This window comes from Chlorocebus sabaeus, chromosome X, assembly GCF_047675955.1.
Source record: "Chlorocebus sabaeus isolate Y175 chromosome X, mChlSab1.0.hap1, whole genome shotgun sequence".
NCBI classification, from domain to species: Eukaryota; Metazoa; Chordata; class Mammalia; order Primates; family Cercopithecidae; genus Chlorocebus; species Chlorocebus sabaeus.
In genome coordinates, this window is record NC_132933.1 from 49593415 (window position 1) to 49614998 (window position 21584).

Consider the following 21584-nt stretch of genomic DNA (forward strand, 5'->3'; position numbering starts at 1 on the left):
TAATGTAATGCCCTTGAATCATCCCAATACCATCCTCCCAATGCCGGTCCGTGGAAAAATTGTCTTCCAAGACACTGCCAGAAAGGTTGGGGACCGCTGGTCTAGCTAGTGAATGCTGGTGAACAGCTATCCCAGGAGTCATTTGTTGTCTTAGCCTATGTCTGGGAACAGGGGGAATCTTTGGGATTACTTCTTCTCTGAAGAGCCTATTGCATCCAGTCACTATTGAAATTCAGTACACTATTAAAAATTATAATTGCCAATGGCCAAAAGATCGATCCCTTAAATTAACCTCCTCAATTTTATTAAAAGGGTTTTAGAGGTTTCTTATTCTAACAGATTGATAGAAAGGTTAAATGTATAAAAAGACACCTAATGGTGTGACAGCTAGCCTTAAAACTCTACTTGACGGAAGTAAAGAGCAAAAAATCTGACCTAAAGAAAGTTAAATTCCTGTGTCTGCTCAAACTGCCCCTGTGAGAATAAAAACAAAGGCCACTTCACCTTGCGGCCTTTGAGTTCAAATTCTGAGCTTTCACCTCTACATCATGGGTTGCATTCCTGATCAGGAAACCATCTCTTCATGGTTTAATGTTTGTGTGACTTTTGGTGAGTACCAATTTCTTATTGACCCTTTTCCCATCCCTGGATATCTTTTGATTTCCTGTCTTCCATCTGCCACGGGAGCACGTGAGGCTTTTTGGCCATTGTGTGTAGATAGCTGAGAATCTAAAACCTTAGAAAAGTTAGCAGGCCAAATATGTGGTTGTATCTTCCAGGGGTGGAAGAATGCCTGGAATGCATAGCTTGCCATAGTTGAGGGTGGGCAGGGTTGAGTACAGCCTGCTCTCTCAGCACAACTGTGCCTGAAATGTGAGCGGTGTGGAGAGCTGCAGACTCAGACAAAAACAGGTGGAGGAACGGCTCTTCGAGGGGTCCAGCGCACTTCCCTAGCCCCTGTTTTGTCCCACACCACAGCCCAGGTTCTTGCTGCAGAGGGAGCCCATCTGAGCCTTGGATCCAGGCTGCTTCTGGGAACCTGAAGTCCCCCAGGACACAGTGGTGCCTTGGGGACTTTTGAAGGGAGCAAGTGGCCAAGGGTATGAAAGTCATGAGAAACCCAAGCTTAACCACTTGGTGACTGTGCACAGTCAAGAATTTCACCATGACGAGGCATAGGAAGGAACCTAATTAATATCCAGGGAAGCCACCCACAGGAAGAAATTTCTTTCCCAGAAAGCTAGTATGATTTAATATTAGAAAATCTATAAACATGATTTATATGAATAAACCAAGAAATATTTTTTAAAATGTAAATCTCAAAGGTTGCTAAAATGGCATGTGTGAATATTTGGTATCTCTTACTTTACCTAAAATGCCTAGAAAATATGCTACTGACCTCAAACAAAAGCCCAACACCATGTTTGAGGATGAAATGCTACTGTCATTCCTATGAGGGTCAAGAAGGTGACAAAAAAGCTTTCTATCAGCGGTATGATTTCAAAGTCTTGATGAATACTGGGCATTGGACTTTTCAAAAGGCTTAACCACTGAAAAGGGGGCTAAGTGTTTTCAACTGATCTGATTCTCTTGCAAATGATTAAATATCTAGAACAGTTTTCCTCAGGACAACTTTACACTTCTAAAAATTAGTAGGAACCCCAAAATCTTTTCTGTAAGTTTTATCTGCCAATATTTACTTCAAAATTATTAGAACAGAAATTTTGATGAATTTATCTTAAAATCCACTTTAAAGTAGTACTTAAAAACCTATCACGACTGAGGGCGGCGGCTCACGCCTGTAATCCCAGCATTTTGGGAGGCCGAGGCAAGTGAATCACGAGGTCAGGAGATCGAGACCTTCCTGGCTAACACGGTGAAACCCCGTTTCTACTAAAAACACGAAGAATTAGCCAGGCGTTGTGGCGGGCGCCTGTAGTTCCAGCTACTCGGGAGGCTGGGGCAGGAGAATGGCGTGAACCCGGGAGGATGAGGTTGCAGTGAGCCGAGATCACGCCTCTGCACTCCAGCCTGGGTGACAAGGCGAGACTCCATCTCAAAAAAAAACAAAAACAAAAAAAAACAAAAAAAAAAAACCCTATCACCTCATGTTAACATAAATTACAAACGCACATGAAAAAATATTTTTTCTAAAGCCGTAGAGTGGTGATCGACTTTCTTTTAGATAATTGAAAATCCCCTAGACTTCTTACCTAGGAAAAGTCAGCTGGATTCTTGTAACTGCTTCTGGACGTGATCTGTTGCCATATCACACACAATGAAAGTCAGGAAAATCCCACTGTACACGCGAGAGAGCATGAGAGTGAAAAAGGAAACTATGAGTAAAACGAAAACGTTCCCATAAACAAGAACCTAGAAAAATAACTAATAACAGTGACCGTTTAGAAAACTGAAGATATGCTCCACGACTGTGGAAAATCCACCACGTTCTCTTGGAGCAAACTGCGCTATAGATATATGAGAGCTGACAATGTTTGGTTCACGGAAAAGAATGCACAAAAAATGGGTAGGACACCACACGCCACCTGCCCCCACCCCCGGCTCCAAATTGGAAGTCACTTTTGGCCAGTGACTCTGGCTCAGAGACTGTAATTCCGTCATTGGCTGAGCCAGTGGAGACAGGCGTGTGAACAAAAGTTCCCTGAAAAGGAATTTGGAGGACAGAGCTCTTGTTGTGCCAGTGAACACTTGGCAATCCCTGGAGAGGCTGCCTTGGATATGAAACCAATTACACTGAAGGGAGTGGTCAGGTTTAATAGTAAACTTTCCCTCCGAACTTCCTAATAAAGCCCATTTATGCAAACGAAGGATTGAAATTGCTGAGTTCTGATTGGCCTGCACAGCTGAGCTCTAATTGGCCAATGCCACTGAGCCCTGATTGGTTGATAGACCCTAGCTCTGATTGTCTGGTTCTGGTATGCTCTGGCAAAGCCTCAATGTTGAAAAATATTTGTCCAGGTATATTACATGGGCTTAGGGAGAAAAAGGCATATTTAAGCCTCTGTATTCAAACACTATCTGTAAGCTTTGGGAAAAGTGTAAGAACAAGCCAGACATGAATTATGAAGCTAGGGGATGTGCTTTTAGATCTTATTACCGTAGGGAAATTTTTGAAAAGGCTGAAGGACAGAGGCTTGTATATCAGTGCAAGGATATGCCCTCAAACAGATCGGTCATAGATGATGACAAATGCCAGACTTGTAATGAAGGTTTAGCAGCAGCTTCTGATGCAAGTCATTAGAACAAGTGTCACTGTCTGCAGAGAGTGTCCTGAAAGCAGCAACTTCTGTCCTTGGTGGAAATAACTCATCTCCTATAAACTGCTCCAGAGCAGAGAAGGTTGTACCTGGAGTTGTGAATATCATTTCCCCTGGTCACCATGCTTCCTCCAGGTCTCCTACTACTACCAAATCTGTGTCAGCAACAGCAGCAGCTCCAAGGACAGCACGTGGGGCAATGCAAGTACCTGCAGTCAGGACATCAGAAAATTTCAACTATGACAGTTGAGTCAGTTATTGCCGGTGCACCATTAATAACCACCACTAGTCCAACAGAAGCAGCCTCACCAAAGGTAATCATTCAGGCAAACCCTACTGGGATGCCAGCTTCTACTGAAAACAGAGATGAAATCACCATCCAGTCTGCCAAACTCATTACCATCCCTGCTACACATCCAAGTCTGCACAGTGTAAGTAGCAGACGAAGTCAATTCTGACTAAGTCATTAACATCGTTGGAAACCCCCTGGCTGTGAGAGCACTTACCACTGTTTCAATAGTGCATGGTACACCTTTAATAGGACTATCACTGCCTACTCAGCAGGCATCTGGCCAGACTCTTCTTGAAGTTATCAGTGCAGTCATAAAAGGTTAAATCAGAAGCAGTGGAAAACCAGTAGAAAGATGATGTGGAGACTGAAGCTGGTAGAAGAGAAACCAGCAGATGACACAAGACAGTGACCCAAGTAGCGGTTGTCAGTGAGCCTTCTGCTATTGCCCTTCGATTAACTAACTATAAGAACAGAAAGACTATTGACATGTGAAAAAAAAAAATGGCAGCCCCACCATGGACTTCAGACTGTGAGTGGTAGTACTGACATAAACACTTGCAAGGGAAGTCATCGAGAAAAGTCAAAGAAGACTTTAAAACATTTTAATGCACATAAGAAAACAATGAAACTTACTGGCAATAAATTCCCTATCCCATGTGTCAGTGAGAAGTGAACTAAACGCATTGAGATGCTGACAGAAACCTCCCTCTTACAGTAGGAAAACAACTGAACCCGTCAATAGGAAAAAGGATTGAAACGGACCAGGCAGCACGCTACTATCTCAAGTTATGCTAAGATTTGAAACACTGACATTCTGCAAGAGGTTATACAGTTTTCAGTGAGGAGGGGTTGGGATGGGTGATCTCATTGTTACATATAGCAACTTTTAATGCATTGTATATGCATGTTAGCAAGTATTACTGTGTTCTCACACTACTCAACTTGTGCTATGTGAATACTCTGCTAATACAGGTGTTTTTTAAAAAAAACTCTACAAATACTTTAATTTTTAGTGATGAAATTTTAATGATCTTACCACTAGATTCAAAATTAAAATGGGCTTATGGATACTGTTTTCTTAATTCAGTGGTGATTGGGACTTTCAAAGATGCTTTATCTAGGTTTCCTGTTAGGAAACCTAGAATGAGTCATGATTTTAAGCCCCTTATTAATTCCCTCAGTAGTTAGTTGTCAAAAATGAAAATATTCATGAATGATGAGTACACAGAATACAGAAAACCTAGTGAAAAGCCTGAAAGAGAAAATAAATGAACAGCAGAGTTCTGTGGGAGTTCTATGCCGGTGCTACCTTATCTGATTTTCCTCGTAATTCACCAAGAAGAACCAGCGGAACTTCACGACCAAGGGGCTGCAGTTGGTGACGGTAACCTAGCGAATGACCTCAGTATCATTCAGGATGCAGCCAAAATCCAGCTCCATCGTCTCAAAGCTGATGTTGGGGTAATGCACTCCTCCACGCAGGTCCAGGCTGTCTCTCTAAGGGTGTTCCACATGCTTAATTGCTAGAATTTCTTCTGCCACCCAGTTGTTCAGATCCTTTCTGTAGGAGGGTTCAAACTTGATCAGCAGGGTTTTTTTCTTCATCAATTTCCAGTTTTATAGGCCACAAAGATAATGGATGGAAATTACCAACTTTTGTACTATGCATTTTCACCCAATGCAAGTATTTTAGAATGTGAACTGAAGAATGGATCCAAAAGCATCAGAAAGTGAAAAGCACAAAAGAGAAAGAAAGAAAGAAAGAAAAAAAGCACAAAAGAAAGAAAGAAAGGAAGAAAGAAAGAAAGAAAGAAAGAAAGAAAGAAAGAGGAAGAGAGAGTGAAGAAAGAGAAAAGAAAGAAAGAAAGAAAGAAAGAAAGAAAGAAAGAAAGAAAGAAAGAAAGAGGAAGAGAGAGTGAAGAAAGAGAAAAGAAAGAAAGAAAGAAAGAAAGAAGAAAAGATCTACTGCAAATGAAAATATATATATATATCATATAACTTAAGTTGATTTAAAACAAAGACCTTAAACTAATTTTTAGGGTTTTTTTTTTTCTTGAAATGAGCTAATGGCTTGTTTGTGTAAAGCTTTTCCATTAAAACAAAAAAAAAATTTAATTTTGTACATAACACAGTATTGTTGTAGAATTCACATGAAACATTTTATGTGGTAAAGTCGATTGGCTCCCTAATTGTGGACAAATTAACAGTTGGTTCCTGTTCTTTTGCTATAACATACTTGTGCCACCCACACAGCCCTGGCATCTGTGCAGACACATCCGTTTCAGTTCCACTGTCACTTGGAAGATCAGGTTCAGCATGAGTTTTTGTCAGGTAGCTCTAATACCTGGAGTTTTCTTTCTTTTCTTTTTCACTTGGTTGAAATTCAAGAGGAAAAGTACCAGTGTTCAGATTTGAACTATCATAGTTTGTATATTCAACAAACTATTTGAAGTATATTGTGTTTCAGTTTGCTCTTGTTTCAAAGTGTATCCAAGTAGGATTCCTGAAATATAGAAATGAAACTGGCAAACAAATGGCCGGTAAGTTTCCAAAATTAGGGAGATAAATGATTCACTAAACTTAGGAAGCACACCTGGACACATCATAGTAAAGCTACAGCATAATGATAAACAAAGATCATAATAGCATAAAATAGATACATTGCCTATAAAGGAGTACAAATTAGACAGCAGACATCTATACATTAACAAATGGAGGCCAAAAAGAAGCACTGAGGAAAAAATAGCTGTCATGCTAGAGTTGCATTCCTAGCCAAACATCGTTTAAGAAGTAAGCTGTGACAGACATGCAGGTAGACCACCCCGAACCCCCTTCAAGGACAGATTTGCTGCTTCAGCTGCTGGGACAGCAGTCGGATGCCAGTCATCAGCCATCAATTCTTTCAGGTATGACCCGAGCTGCAGGAGCTGCCTTGCCCAAGGTCACGCACTTACAGAGATTAACCACATCCAAGGACTGATTCAAGAGGAGGCACAAACATCTGGCTTGCTCTGCCCAAGGTGGAATAATTCTGATTGGCCATTTACCTTCAAAACTCCCCTTGGGATCCAAAGAGGCTTTGGTTGGGCCTGCAGTATGGGTGCACTTCTCTCTGTGCCCACTCCTGCTTCCCTCCCTTCCATTCCTCAGGGGTTAATTCTAAGTACATGTTATGCACACTAAAATCCATCTCAGAGTCTGCTTCCTGTGGATCCCAATCTGAAAAGACATTTCTAACTAGAAAAGTAGCAGTGTTTACACCAGTGAACTTCACCTTCAAAGAACGCAGGAAGAACATACTTTAGGCAGATGGAAAGTGATCACAAAAAGATAATCTGAGATGCAAGAAGGAATGGTAATGGGCTACATTAGCAAACATGAGTAACAAAAAAATCAGAGAATGTGCAGAACCATTCTCATACTGACAAAGCTTATTTTGGTGACTAAAGAAACTAGATAAGACTAAATAAAGCTACTCTGCATCACTCAGACGATGGAAGAATCCAATGACAGCAGCTCACGCCTCTGGACACATATTTGAATGTCAAAGAACCAATCCTTTAAGATGGATCACAAGTGGCTAACTGGGCCAAATTCAAATGGAGCCAAGCGGCCATTTGCTGACTAGAGGTCACACATGTACCCTGAGTTCCCAGAAAACTCACACCTCTGTTCAACTTTGAGGTTTCCAGAGCACACCAGAACCAGCCAATCAGAGCTAGGCTCTATCAACAAATCAGGGATCAGTGTCATTGACCAATCAGAGCTCAGCTGTGCAGGCCTATCAGAACTCAGTGATTTCAATCCTTCGTTTGCATAAATGGGCTTTATTAAGGAGTTCAGAGGGAACGAACTTTAAACCCTACCACTCACTGTTAAACCCTACCACTCCCTTCAATGCAATTGGTTTCACACCCAAGACAGCCTCTCCCAGGATTGCCAAGTATTCACTGGCACAAGTGCTCTGTCCTCCAAATTCCTTTTCAGAGAACTTTTGTTCACACTCCTGTCTCCACTGGCTCAACCAATGACAGAATTACAGTCTCTGAGCCACAGTCACTGGTCAAAAGTGTACGGAGGTGACCCAGGATGCCTTGGTTTGGATATGATTTGTTTGTCCCCACCCAAAAACATGTTGAAGTGTGATCCCCAATGCACCTGATGTGGGCAGATCATGAGGGGCAGATCTCTCATGACTGGCTTGGTGCCATTCTTCCAGTAGTGACTTAGCTCTCACTCTGGAGAGACTGGATTCATTCTCTCGGCAATGCGTTAGTTTCCTCCCCTCTAGAGAGGGTTGTTACAAAGCCAGGACATCTCTTGGGTTCTCTTTACACCTGTCCTCTTCCCGTTTGATCTTATCTGCTATATTATGAGGCAGCACGGAAGCCCTCACAGGAGCCAGGGTCATGTCCCAGTGTTTCCCAGCCTACAGAACCATCCACTAAATAAACTGCTTTTCCTTATAAATTACCTAGCCTCGGGAATTCTGTTATAGTGACACAAAATAGTTCAAGACACAGAATGAACCAACCAGAGCCTTTCTGGGCTGTTCCTGCTGGGCGTAGAGGAGGAAATTGGTGTGTTTGTATGCTATTTGTTTGTTTGCTTACATGTTTTAATGATGACGATTTGAGAATATTAATTCAGGGAATATATGGACATGCCCCTTGCCTCCTCCATCCAATCAAGAGCAGGATTTGGTTGCTACAATTTCAAGTAGGATTTGTGTACCCCAATTTTTAGAAAGGACTGTTTAGAATTTCGTGTGTGTGTGCTTACCTCACTGGTTTTCTTACCACATTATACCTTTTTAGGTAAAAAAGACTTTTTTTTCCCCATCATAATCTGGGACCATTTTACTAACTTCATTGTATTGCCAGGAGGATTTGCTTTACCTGAACGGTCTGACAGGGAGTAACCTTGCCAAGACTGGCCATTTTGAATGGCACGTCATTGGTGTGCTCAATTACTTCCATTACACTTAATACTCAAGTTCATAAGTCCTGTCTTTGGTTCAATTGCTACAACTTATTCTGAGGTAGACATGTTTGGGAAATGTTTTGCATGTAATATCATAAATCCTTTGAGTGTTGAAATGTTTACATTTTATCAATACATTTTTCCTCCCTAAGAAGGTTGCCTTGAGAATCAATTTTTTAAAGAATTTAGGAATTTTAAAAATACTGTAGCTGTTATGTCTATTTGCAGATTCTAACATTTAAACCTTTTTTTAAAAAAGCATCTAAGTATTGTTAAGAATGCAGTTTTAATCTTGGTAAATGTTGAGTATTTGTATATATTTTTTTTAATCAAAACTCCTTTCTTTTTGTGTTGTCTGCTTGGAGACTGTGGCTTTGTCATTGTTCCTTATCCCCATTCACTGAAGGGGTTGATCAGAACTGAGGACAAGAACCAAACAGCCGGGTCCTTTTATGCCCAGGAGCCTTCGGCTGCCATGTCAGGGAGATCCTGCTCAAGCCAGGGTGGCTTAGCCCAGGATAACAGTAGATTCTGAGATGGGTGAGAAATGGTCCACAGGGGGCCACAGTCATTCCTCTGGCATAATGGACTTGGGCTCTGGAGGTCAGGCTCTCTTCAAGGAGCACGAGATGAAATTGCCTCTTTGGGAGTTTTCAGTGACACCCTTCAAAGTGCTCATGGTGCGACATGGATCAGCTGAGGTGGGGGGCGGATGAGCTTTCTGCCCTGTGGGGCATCTATCTGTGTAACTTTTTCTGAGAGAGGCAAGTAGGCAGGTGTTTAGGACGGCCAACACCCTCTGTGACTGGTTGATAAGATGCCAAGCAACAGGACCATCCAATCACCTTGAACGCTGTGTTGTGTGTCACTTCATCCAATCAGACCTCAAGTTGGCCCTTGATGTCAGTCATGTGGTGACTACAAAAAGCCCTCCCTCTGGTGATCAACAGCCATTGTCTGTTCCTCCTAACCACTGGCAGCTGTCTCCAAGATGGCTGAGCCTTCCTCTAAGATGACCTCCGACGAAAGCGTGAGCACCAAGGAGCCCAAAGCGGCCAATGCCACGACGGCCCACAAGCAGAAGGACGGGCGCTGCCACCCCAACCACCGCAGGGACAACTTCGCTGCCCATTTTCCCCGGGTGCTGAAGCTGGTTCACGAGGGTCTCAGCCTTTCCCGCGAAGCGGTGGATATCATAGATTCGTTCATTCACGACATCTTGGAGCGCATCGCCACCAAGGCCGGCCACTTGGCCCGCTACACCAAGCGCGCCACCATCACCTCCTGCGAGATGCAGACCACCATTCGCCTGATGCTCCCGTGGGAGATGGGCAAGCATGCCGTGTCCAGGGGCTCTAAGGCTGTGCTCCGCTACACCAGGAGCAAGTGAGCTGCCTCAGGAGCGCCTGAGCACCGAAACCCAAAGGCTCTTTTCAGAGCCACCGCACTTGGCTTGAAAGAACTGTAGCCCGCCAAGGCGGGGACCTACTGGAGGGTGGGGGTGGGTGGCGCCCTTTTGATTGGAGGACTGTCAAGGAGGCAGGCGACCTGTGGCGTCCTGACGATTTTTCATGCATTCTTTCCTCAAGAACTAAACATTATCAACTCTGTTTCAGTCTATATATGTGGTGCAGTTTTTCCGTGGAAAATAATTCATTCCATTTAGTGATTTTTCATTTAATCTATTTACTACATGCATGGTCTTTTCTGTCAGTTACATTTCTAAATCACCGTTTATTAGGATCAGTCAGGTCACAGTTGTTTTCATAATGAAGTCATTCACCTTATTCTCTGTCAGTCCTCCACACTTATAAAGGGTTTTTTTTGTTGTTGTTTTTTGTTTTTTTGGGTTTTTTTTTTTTTTTGGTTTTTTTTTTTTTTTTGCGTTATATGCAAAATATAAAGTACAAAAGCACATATGAGAATCACGAAATTCGTAATCAAACTTGTCAACTTATCTTAGGGTAATAGTTTATATGTATCAGGAAGACAGAAACACAGAAATAGGATAAATCAAGTTTTCAAGAAACAATTTCTATTTCAAGCAACCATTTCTTTTTCATGCTTTTAGAGTCTCAAATTACTATTCCATTTCATTCACGTTTATCCAGTTCTTCTCTTTTCAAGCCTGTAATCTTTCAAGGTTTAGAATAAGACTTTAAGGTGTGCGATTATGCATGGATGGATGGTGGTACTGACCAATGATAACAGCCCAAGTCCCAGTCTCCGCTAGCACAGCCAGTGAGAGACCTGCAACCTCTAAACCACAGCCATTGGCCCAGAATGTGGGACGGTTGCTGGAGCTAAAGCATTAAGATCTTACTTGTGCAATTCAGCCTTCAGGTTGAATAGAAACAGATTCGCGTCTTTGACTATGGCTGTCAGCTTGCTTGTTTTTAATCATGGTGATTTAAGGACATGAATCCAGAGCTGGGAGCAGGACATGCGTCTTGCCTCTTGCATCAATTCAAAACAGGAGAAAGGTAGGCAATTAAAAAAAATTAGGATGACTGCTTTTTGCTCAAGTAACTTGAATGTTAATATTTATTTTAATGTTTTCTAATTTCCATTGTGTTGTCTTCATGGCCCTAGTACTTTTTGTTGATTTATTATTATATACATGTATGCTTTATCTCAAAGCAGTTGGAGATTTTCCATTTTTAAAAAATTGATTTCTAATATTTTACCACTGTGGAAAGGAAATACACTTTGTGGATCTATTCTTGAAATTTGTTGACTTACTTCAAAGCCCAATATTTCATCAGTTTTCTTAAATTTTCCACTCACTGTTTACAAATAAATTTAAATAACCCTTTTATAATGATGTAGGAACCTGTAAATGACATTTTGGAAAAAAACAAGTTATCTGTAAAGTAATTTGTAAGAGAGCAACTTTGTTCCAGTGTATAGTTGGCAAACCACAGAGACACAGCCTTTGGTGTAAAATAAAGATGTGTTCCAAAGAACAAAGGAAGAATTCAAGTTTTATAGCAAAATTTCCTTCCCAGGTTCCCTGTCAGGTAGGTTTGTGCAAAATGAAGGATTCTAACTCATTTAGTTTTGATGGATGATAGAACTGAGCCCTGATTAGTCGAGACAGTTGAGCCTTGATGGGTTGAGGCCAGTGAGCTCTGATTGCTTGGTTCAAGTAAGCTCTGGAAGTTTCACAGTTTAGTCTGTTACTAGTCTCTTACCTTTGTGTGTGTGAGCTCTGATTGGTTGGTTTGAGTAAGTTCTGGAAGTCTCACAGTTTAGTTTGTTATTAGTTTATTACCTTTGTGTTTGTCCGTGTGTGTGTGTGCCTGTGTGTGTGTTTGTGAGATGAGAGCACATACAATCTATTCTCTTACCAAATTTTTAACATACAATACAATATTATTACTACAGCTCTACTATTGTAGAAATCTCTAAATTTATTTACCCTGTAAAACTAAAAATTTGCACTCTTTAATCTACATCTCCCCATTTCCTGCCACCCCCCTCCACCCCTGCTAACCACCCTTCTACTCTATTTTTGTGTGTTTGACTTTTTTTCTTAGATCTTACATATAAGTGAGATACAGCATTTTTCCTTCTGTGATTGGCTTATTTCACTTTATAAACCTGGAGGTTTATCCTCCAGGTTCATCCATATTGTCATAATGGCATTATACCCTTCTTTTCTAAGGTCGAATAACATCTTAATGTGTGTGTGTATATCTATGTCTATATACAGATATAGATGTCACAATTTTTTATCAATTCATACGTCTATGAGCACTGAGGTTGCTATTGTGAATAAAGCCACAATGAACATGGCAGTACATATATGTCCTGGAAAGATCTACAAAGCCAAGCAGATAATTTGAATTAGTAGAGTGGACCAAGCCTGTTTTGCTGCCTTCTAGGATGGTAGCATGTTGGAGTACAAGTGAAACATTTGTAAAGATTTGAATAATGTTTTTATTGGCTCTGTTTGTATGATGAATGATTCTCCTGCACTGCTTCCCCACCTCTAACCACAAAACATCACCAGCATCCATTGGAATGCACGTATTATCCTAATCACTGGGTTGTGACCAGTCTAGGTACTCCACTAAAGATATTTTCTTTCTTTGACTCCAGAAGAGAAACTAATAGCCCATGTGATTTCTGGGAAAAGGGGTTTGAACAGAACTTTGGAGATGAAGGGTGGGCTATGGGTTAAAAGTGCAATATGATGCAATATATCCCAAAATGTGGTATACATGCCTCTTCAGGTAGATGAGATAGTTTTAAGTGGTACACAGATTTGTAAAGAATTTTTATTTGTGTAAATATAAGAGGTACAAGTGCAGTTTTGTTACATGGATATATTGCACAGTGGTGAAGTCTGGGCCTTCAGTGTAACCATCACCCAAATAGTGTACATTGTACCCATTAAGCAATTTCTGATCCCTCACTTTCTTCCTACCATTCCAAGTCTCCAATGTTTATTATTCCACATTCTATGTCCATGGAGGTACACAGATTTTTTAAAACAGTTTATGTAGTTTAGTGTGAATTAAAAATATGTCAATAATATGTTATCTGTGAAACCGTAGATACTATTGCTTACAAAATACATAAAAAGTTATTTAAAATCTGTTAATTAAAATAGCTTTATTAAATAAATAATTGTATAGGTAATATGCACATATGGCAAAAAAGGATCAAACTGTTAGAAGAATGACTAGTTAACATGCTGTCAAAATGCCTAAGAATCAGACAAACCTGGTTCAAACCTCACCCACCACTTGCTAGCCATGTGACTTTAGGCAAGTGATCTAATCTCTCTGAGTCTCAGGGTAAAATAAGAATAATAACAGTATCTGCTTCACTGGGTTGTTGTTAAGCTTACGTGAGGGACATTACAGTGTAGTAACAGGGTGCACAAAATCTAAAGCTATATGCCCTGGTTTCAAGTCTAAGCTCTACCACTTACCAGCTAAGTGATGTTGAGCAACTTACTTAACTTTTATATGCCTTAATTTTCCCACCTGTAAGTGGGATTATTTTGAGGGTTGTAAGAGTTTATACCTTTGGAGTGCTTAGAAATATTCTAGTATATGTTAAGTGTTCCTTGGAAACAGTCCTAGTGTAAGCATTATCTGTTTGTTAGATTGAAAATAAATGTGTAGTCTGAACACGGTGGCTGACCGCTATAATCCCAGCACTTTGGGAGGTCGAGGTAAGAGGATGGCTTGAGCTCAGGAGTTCAAGATCAGCCTGGGCAACATAGCAAGAGACTGTCTCTACAAAAAGTTGAAAAAGTAGCCAGATGTGGTAGTGTACACTTTTAGTCACAGCTACTCAGGAAACTGAGGCAGGAGGATTGCTTGAGCACAGGAGTTTGAGGCTGCAATAAGCCATGATTGTGTCACTGCATTCCAGCTTGGGTGACAGAATGAGACCCTGTCTCAAGAAAAGAATAAAAATTTTAAAAAAAATGTCTATACAACTCCCAAAATTTCGCAAGTTCTCATGAAATGTAACCTATTGATGTTACTTTGTATTCCCAACACCAAAAAGAAATAAATATACAATCAGCATTTGATTAAGAGGCAGCATTTAATTGCTCAGCATACACAGAGAACTGGCAAATTCCAGCACCTCTCTGCAGTAGGAACTAAAAACAGGTCTCATGGAAGCTGGGTCTTCTTCAAGGACTATCAGGAGTGAGGTCAGAGAGAAGCCCCAAGTTATCTTTCTGTATTCTGCTAAGGTAAGTGTGGGCCATTTCAATTTACAGATGAGAAAATTAGGTCTCAGAGAAATTAAGCAAGCTGCCCAATGTTATAAAGCATATAAATGATAAAGCTAGATGGTATGCTACCTTTTTAGAGGAACCTACATCCCAAGCAGAGGAATTTAGAGTTTATACAGTGAAGTGGGGAGGTAAAATGGGTATTTTATGGAAATTAGTATGGTAGAGGTATAGTGATGATGAGAGTAATATAACAGCGATATCATTAGTTGAGATTCTACCACTATTATTGGGTACCTCTGAAACATTCTTAGATATCCAGTCTTAAAAAACTCTCCTGTGATACCACATCTCACTTTTGCTACTTACTGACCAGTATCCATTTTCCGTTTTTAATTCAAATTTCTTTGAAAGAGTACTCTGTTTATATGTCCATTTCTCATCACCCACTCACTCCTCAAACGACTGAAGTTTGGGTTTTCTTTTCTTTTTTTCTTTTTTTTTTTTTTTTTTTGAGATGGAGTCTCGCTCTGTCACCAGGCTGGAGTGCAGTGGTGTGATCTCGGCTCACTGGAAGCTCCGTCTCCAGGGTTCAGGCCATTCTCCTGTCTCAGCCCCCTGAGTAGCTGGGACTACAGGTTCCCGCCACCACGCCTGGCTAATTTTTTGTATTTTTTAGTAGAGATAGGGTTTCACCGTGTTAGCCAGGATGGTCTCGATCTCCTGACCTCAAGATCCACCCGCCTCGGCCTCCCAAAGTGCTGGGATTACAGGCGTGAGCCACCACGCCCGGCCGAAGTTTGGGTTTTCTTCCCCAACCCATCCCTATCCCCCAACACATACTCCAACAAATCAACCCTCGTCAACCTTCAAATACACACATACCTTGAACATATTGTGGGTTCAATTCCAGATGACTGCAATGAAGTAAATTATCACAATAAAGTAAGTAACACAAATTTTTTGTTTCCTAGTGCATATAAAAGCTATATTTACACTATACTGTAGTCTCTTAAGTACACAATAGCATTATGTCTAAAAAACATACGTAACTTAATTTAAAAATACTTTGCTGCTAAAACATGCTAATGATCATCTGAGCCTTTAATGAGTTGTAATCTTTTTGATGGAGGAGGGTCTTCCTTTGATGTTGATGGTTGCTGACTGATAAGGATGGCAGTTGCTGATGGTTGGAGTGGTTGTGGCAATTTCTTAAAATAAAACAGCAATGAAGTTGGTCACATCAATTGACTCTTCCTTTCATGACAGATTTATCTGTGGCATGTGATGCTGTTTAACAGCATTTACCCACAGTAGAACTTCTTTCAAAATTGGAGTCAGTCCTCTCAAACCCTGACACTGCTTTATCAACTAAGTTTATGTAATATTCTAAATCCTTTGTTGTCATTTCAACACTATTCACAGCACCTTAACCAAGAGTAGATGCCATCTCAAGAAACTACTTTCTTTGCTCATCCATAAAAAACAACTCCTCCATACTCATGGATAGGAAGAACCAATATTGTGCAAATGGCCTTATTGCCCAAAGTACTTTATAGATTCAATGCTATCCCCACCAAGCTACCAGTGATTTTCTTCACAGAATTGGAAAAAATTACTTTAAAGTTCATATGGAACCAAAAAAGAGCCCACATTGCCAAGACAATCCTAAGCCAAAAGAGCAAAGCTGGAGGCATCATGCTACCTGATTTCAAACTATACTACAAGGCTACAGTAACCAAAACAGCATGGTACTGGTACCAAAACAGATGTATAAACCAATGGAACAGAACAGAGACCTCAGAAATAACACCACACATCTACCACCATCTGATCTTTGACAAACCTGACCAAAAAAAAAAAAAGAAAGAAAGAAATGGGGAAAAGATTCCCTATATAATAAGGGTGTTGGGAAAATGGGCTAGCTATATGTAGAAAGCTAAAACTGGATCCCTTCATTACACCATATACAAAATTTAACTCAAGATGGATTAAAGATTTAAATGTAAGACTTAACACCATAAAATCCCTTGAAGAAAACCTAGGCAATACCATTCAGGACATAGGCATGGGCAAAGACTTCATGACTAAAACACCAAAAGCAATGGCAACAAAAGCCAAAATTGACAAATGAGATCTAATTAAACTAAAGAGCTTCAACTTTGAAGTCTGAAGTTTGCAAATATGCCTATAGATTTTTGGAATTTACCACTTTCTTATTCTGTATCATTAATGTAATATTTTTAATTACTATATATTTTACCATTTTTCTGGATTTAGTAAGAAATTTGCATTTTTGGTTTGATGTAACAAGGGTTTTAATGTAATCTATGATAGATTTTGCATTTTTTTCATTACTGTTATACTTTAACCTAAATGAATGACTGATCTAATTGTATTAGTATTGTGAATAATCATGTGAAATGTTTTGAGACAGAGTACTATATTTGTGAATATGATTTTATGGCTTTTTTCACTTACTAAGAACCTTTCTGTGTGGAAAACTAAGAAAACTGCTTTCTGCTGTATAATCTGGCATTCATTGTAGATTAAAGCTTATTTTTCTGTGAATAAAACTTATTCAATAAAATGCTATTCTTTAAAATTTAAAAAAAACTAAAGAGCTTCTGCACAGCAAAAGAAACTATCATCAGAGTGAACAGACAACCTACAGAACAGGAGAAAATTTTTGCAATCTACTGATCTGACAAAGGGCTAATATCCAGAACCTACAAAGAACTTAAACAAATTTACAAGAAAAAACAACGCCATCCAAAAGTGGGCAAAGAATATGAACAGACACTTCTCAAAAGAAGACATTTATGCAGCCAAGAGATATATGCAAAAATGCTCATCATCACTGGTCATCAGAGAAATGCAAATCAAAAACACAATGAGATACCATCTCACGCCAGTTAGAATGGAGATCATTAAATAGTCAGGAAACAACAGATGCTGGAGAGGGTGTGGAGAAATAGGAATGCTTTTACACTGTTGGTGGGAATGTAAATTAGTTCAACCATTGTGGAAGACAGTGTGGTGATTCCTCAAGGATCTAGAACCAGAAATACCATTTGGCCCAGCCATCCCATTACTGGGCATATGCCCAAAGGATTATAAATCATTCTACGATAAAGACACATGCACACGTATGTTTATTGTGGCACTATTCACAATAGCAAAGACTTAGAACCAACCCAAATGTCCATCTCTGAAAGACTGGATTAAGAAAATGTGGCACATATACACCATTGAATACTATGCAGCCATAAAAAAGGATCGGTTCATGTCCTTTGCAGGTTAATGGATGAAGCTGGAAACCATCATTCTAAGCAAACTATCACAAGGACAGAAAACCAAACACCGCATGTTCTCACTCATAGGCGGGAGTTGAACAATGAGAACACATGGACACAGGGCGGGGATCATCACACACTGGGGCTGGTTGGGGGGTAGGGGACTAGGGGAGGGATAGCATTAGGAGAAATACCTAATGTAAATGATGAGTTGATGGGTGCAGCAAACCAACATGGCACATGTATGCCTATGTAACAAATCTGCACGTTGTACACATGTACCCTAGAATTTAATGTATAATAAGAATTTTCAAAAAAGAAACAACCCCTCATCCATTCAAGATTTATCAAGAGATTGCAACAAATCCGTAACATCTTCAGGCTACACTTCTAATTCTAGTTCTCTTGCTATTTCCACCACATCTGCAGTGACTTTCTCCACTGAAGTCTTGAACCCCTCAGTTATCCATGAGAGTTCAAATCAACTCCTTCCAAACTCCTGTTAATGTTGATATTTTGGCCTCCTCCCAGAAATCATGAAAGTTCTTAATGGCATCTAGAATGGTGAATCTTTTCCAGAGGTTTTCAATTTTCTTTGCTCAGATCCATGAGAGGAATAAATATCTACAGCAGCTATAGCCTTATGAAATGTATTTCTTAAATAGTAAGACTTGAAAGTCAAAGTTACACCGTGATCTATGGGCTACAGAATGAATGCTGTGTTAGCAAGCATGAAAACAACATTAACCTCCTTGTATATCTTCATCAGAGCTCTTGGGTGACTAGTTACATTGTCAATGAGCCATAATATTTTGAAAGGAATCTTTTTTTCTGAGCAGTAGGTCTCAGTAGTGGGCTTAAAGTATTCAGTAAATTATGCTGTAAACAGATGTGTTATTATCCAGGCTTTGTTGTTTCATTTCTAGAGCACAGGCAGACTAAATTTGGCATAATTCTTGAGGGCCCAAGGATTTTCGGAATGGTCAATAAGAATTGGCTTCAAATTAAAATCACCAGCTGCATTAGCCTCTAACAAGAAAGTCAGCCTGTCCTTTAAGTCTTTGAAGCCAGTCATTGACTTGTCCTCTCTATCTGTGAAAGTTGTAGATGCCATCTTATTCCAATATAAGGCTGTTTTGTCTGCATTGAAAATTTGTTGTTTTGTGTAGCCACTTTCATCAATTATCTTAGCTAGATTTTCTAGATAATCTAGAACTTTTACATCAGCAACTTTTACATCAGCACTTGCTGCTTCACCTTGCATTTTTATGTTAGGAAGATAGCTTCTTTCCTTGAATCTCATGAATCAGCCTCTGCTGGCTTCCAACTTTTCTTCTGCAGCTTCCTTATCTCTCTCAACCTCCGCAGAATTGAAGAGAGTTAGGGCCCTGCTCTGGGTTAGGCTTTGGCTTAAGGGAATGTTGCAGCTTGTTTGAATTTCTATGGAGACCACTCAAACTTTTTCCATATGGGCAATAAGTCTGTTTTGCTTTCTTATCATTCACGTGTTCACTGGAGTAACACTTTTAATTTCCTCCACAAACTTTTCCTTTGTGTTCACCACTTGGCTAACTGTCTGGTACAAGACGCCTGGCTTTTAACCTATATTAGCTTTTGACTTTCCTTCCTCACTAAGCTTAATCATTTCTAGCTTTTGATTTAAAGTGAGAGACATGTGACTATTCCTTTCATTTGAGCTCCTAGAGGCCACCATAGAGTTATTAATTAGCCAAATTTCAATATTGTTATGTCTCAGGGAATAGGGAGGCCTGATTTAGCCTGCCATCTTATATGAGCACAGTTCATGTTACCCCAAAACAATTACAATAGTAACATCAAAGATCACTATAACAGAAATAATAATAGTGAAAAAGTTAGAAATATTGCAAGAATTATCAAAAGGTGACACAGAGACACAAAATGAGCACATGCTGTTGGAAAAATGTCACTGATAGACTTGTTTGATGCAGAATTGCTCCAAGGCTTCAATTTATAAAAAGCACAGTATCTGCCAAGTGCAATAGAGTGAAGTGCAATAAAATGAGATATGCCTGTTATTTATCACTATGTACTAGGTAGGCACCATTCTAAATTATATATCTATGTCCTCATTTAGTCCTCACAATACCCATGAGATAGGTAACATTATTTCCGTTTTACAGATGAGGAAATAGACCCAGAAAAGTTAAGTAACTTGCTCAAAATCACAGAGCTTTAAGGCAGAACTTTTGGCCAAAATGTATGTATTACTGTCAATTTATGGCCACTGTACTAGCATATTGTCAGATTGCCTGGTGTCCTACATTCATAAGACTTGTTTCTGAAAGAATCTTGCAAACCAAAGATTGGTAAATTTTATTTCCATTATGGGAAAGTGGATGGAATCTGAAATAAAAACCAATATTTATTTCCTTATATTTGTATACGGAAACTCTGGAAAGATAAACAATAAACTATTAGGCTGTGCTGTCCAATATGGTAGACACTAGTCATGCGTGGCTCTTGAGCACTTGACATGTGCCTAGTGAAACTGAGAAAGTGATGTTTTGATTTCAAAAAATTAAATTTAAATCACCACTTGTGGCTGCTAGCTACTGTATTGGACAGTGCCAATATAGAACATTTCATTATCAGAAATTTCTATTGGACAGTGCTGCTATAAAGAGCAGGGGGAAATGGTGTATAGGAGCAAGGGTGAGAGTGAAATTTTTATGTATGCATATATTTTTACGTTTAATTTGGACTTCTGGATCATGTATATATATATATTATTTCTTCAATATTCTGATTAAAGTATTATCATTAGTGCTTAAGCAAGCATTATGTATTGGAGAGAAACCACCATGATATTTCACGTGGAAACATATTTCTTTAAAAAAACAATTTTAACATTTATTTTAGATTCAGGGGATATATGTACAGGTTTGTTGCATGGGTATATTGCATGCTGTGGGGAAGATGTAATAACCCTCTCTTCTGACCTTTGCTAAGGCTAACCTGCCTGCCTATTTTGACCTGCATTTCCTTTTTCTCACTTTCCCTGACTCTGTACCTTGGCTACTGACACTGACCTCAGGCTCACTTTGTTTTGAAATATGACATGTTTGTGTATGCTTTCTCCCACCTAACTCTTGACACTTTCTTACACAGGAGTGCACACATGCTTCTGTCTTTACATATGCACAGCTGAAGGTGAGATGGTTTCTCTGCTCCACAGTTGGGAAGGGGGATTAGGCGGCAGAGAAGATGGAGAAGACAAAAGGGCTTGTGGACACCTGCAAGTCAATATTTCTTTGGTCAGGCAGTTACCACACGTGAGCACTGGCTGCCAAGCAAAGACTATGGTTCACTGAAGAGAACCTGTCCCAACTAACAGGAGTGGCCACCCCTCCGTTTCAGCCAGTAATTGCCATGTGAGACTATGATGGCTGTCCAGATCTTCTGATTATTCAAGTAAAGCTGGAAATTTAGATTTATGTTTGACCCCTCACATCTTTAAATGCAGGCAACTAATTAAAATTAAAAGAAAACCTTCTGTCCAACATTTTGCAATCTCCAAATTATTGAAATTTTTGAAAAGCAGCTGCTGTGTTTTTACTTAAGGGTAATTCTTACCATTTTTACTTTCTCACAATGGAAATAGATTTTTTTTCTGATTATAAAAACACATGTTCATTTTTAAACTTACCTATATTCACACTACCCCAAGAAACCACTTTTAAACTTTTGGTGTTTTTCCTTGTTGTTTTTCTACTTATTGGGTGGATGCCATGTGCACATCCCAATACACAGAAAATGTCACATTTTTAATGTGAAAATTTTACAATAGTTGTTTACCCACATTAGTAGTTATGCATCTACATTACTATTTTTAATAGCTACAAGGTATTCCATTGTGTGGTTGATACATTTTTTTTTTTTTTTTGAGACGGCGTCCACTCTGTCTCCCAGGCTGGAGTGCAGTGGCATGATCTGGGCTCACTGCAAGCTCCGCCTCCTGGGTTTACGCCATTCTCCTGCCTCAGCCTCCC

At 39.7% G+C, this 21584-nt stretch overlaps 1 protein-coding gene and 1 pseudogene across 4 annotated transcripts in view; both read left to right on the forward strand.

Moving 5' to 3' along the window:
• Positions 1-21584, forward strand: part of RAB9B (RAB9B, member RAS oncogene family) — an 85425-nt gene that overhangs the window by 4592 nt on the left and 59249 nt on the right. The window lies entirely within an intron of this gene.
• Positions 2419-5597, forward strand: LOC103232422 (ETS-related transcription factor Elf-2 pseudogene; annotated as a pseudogene).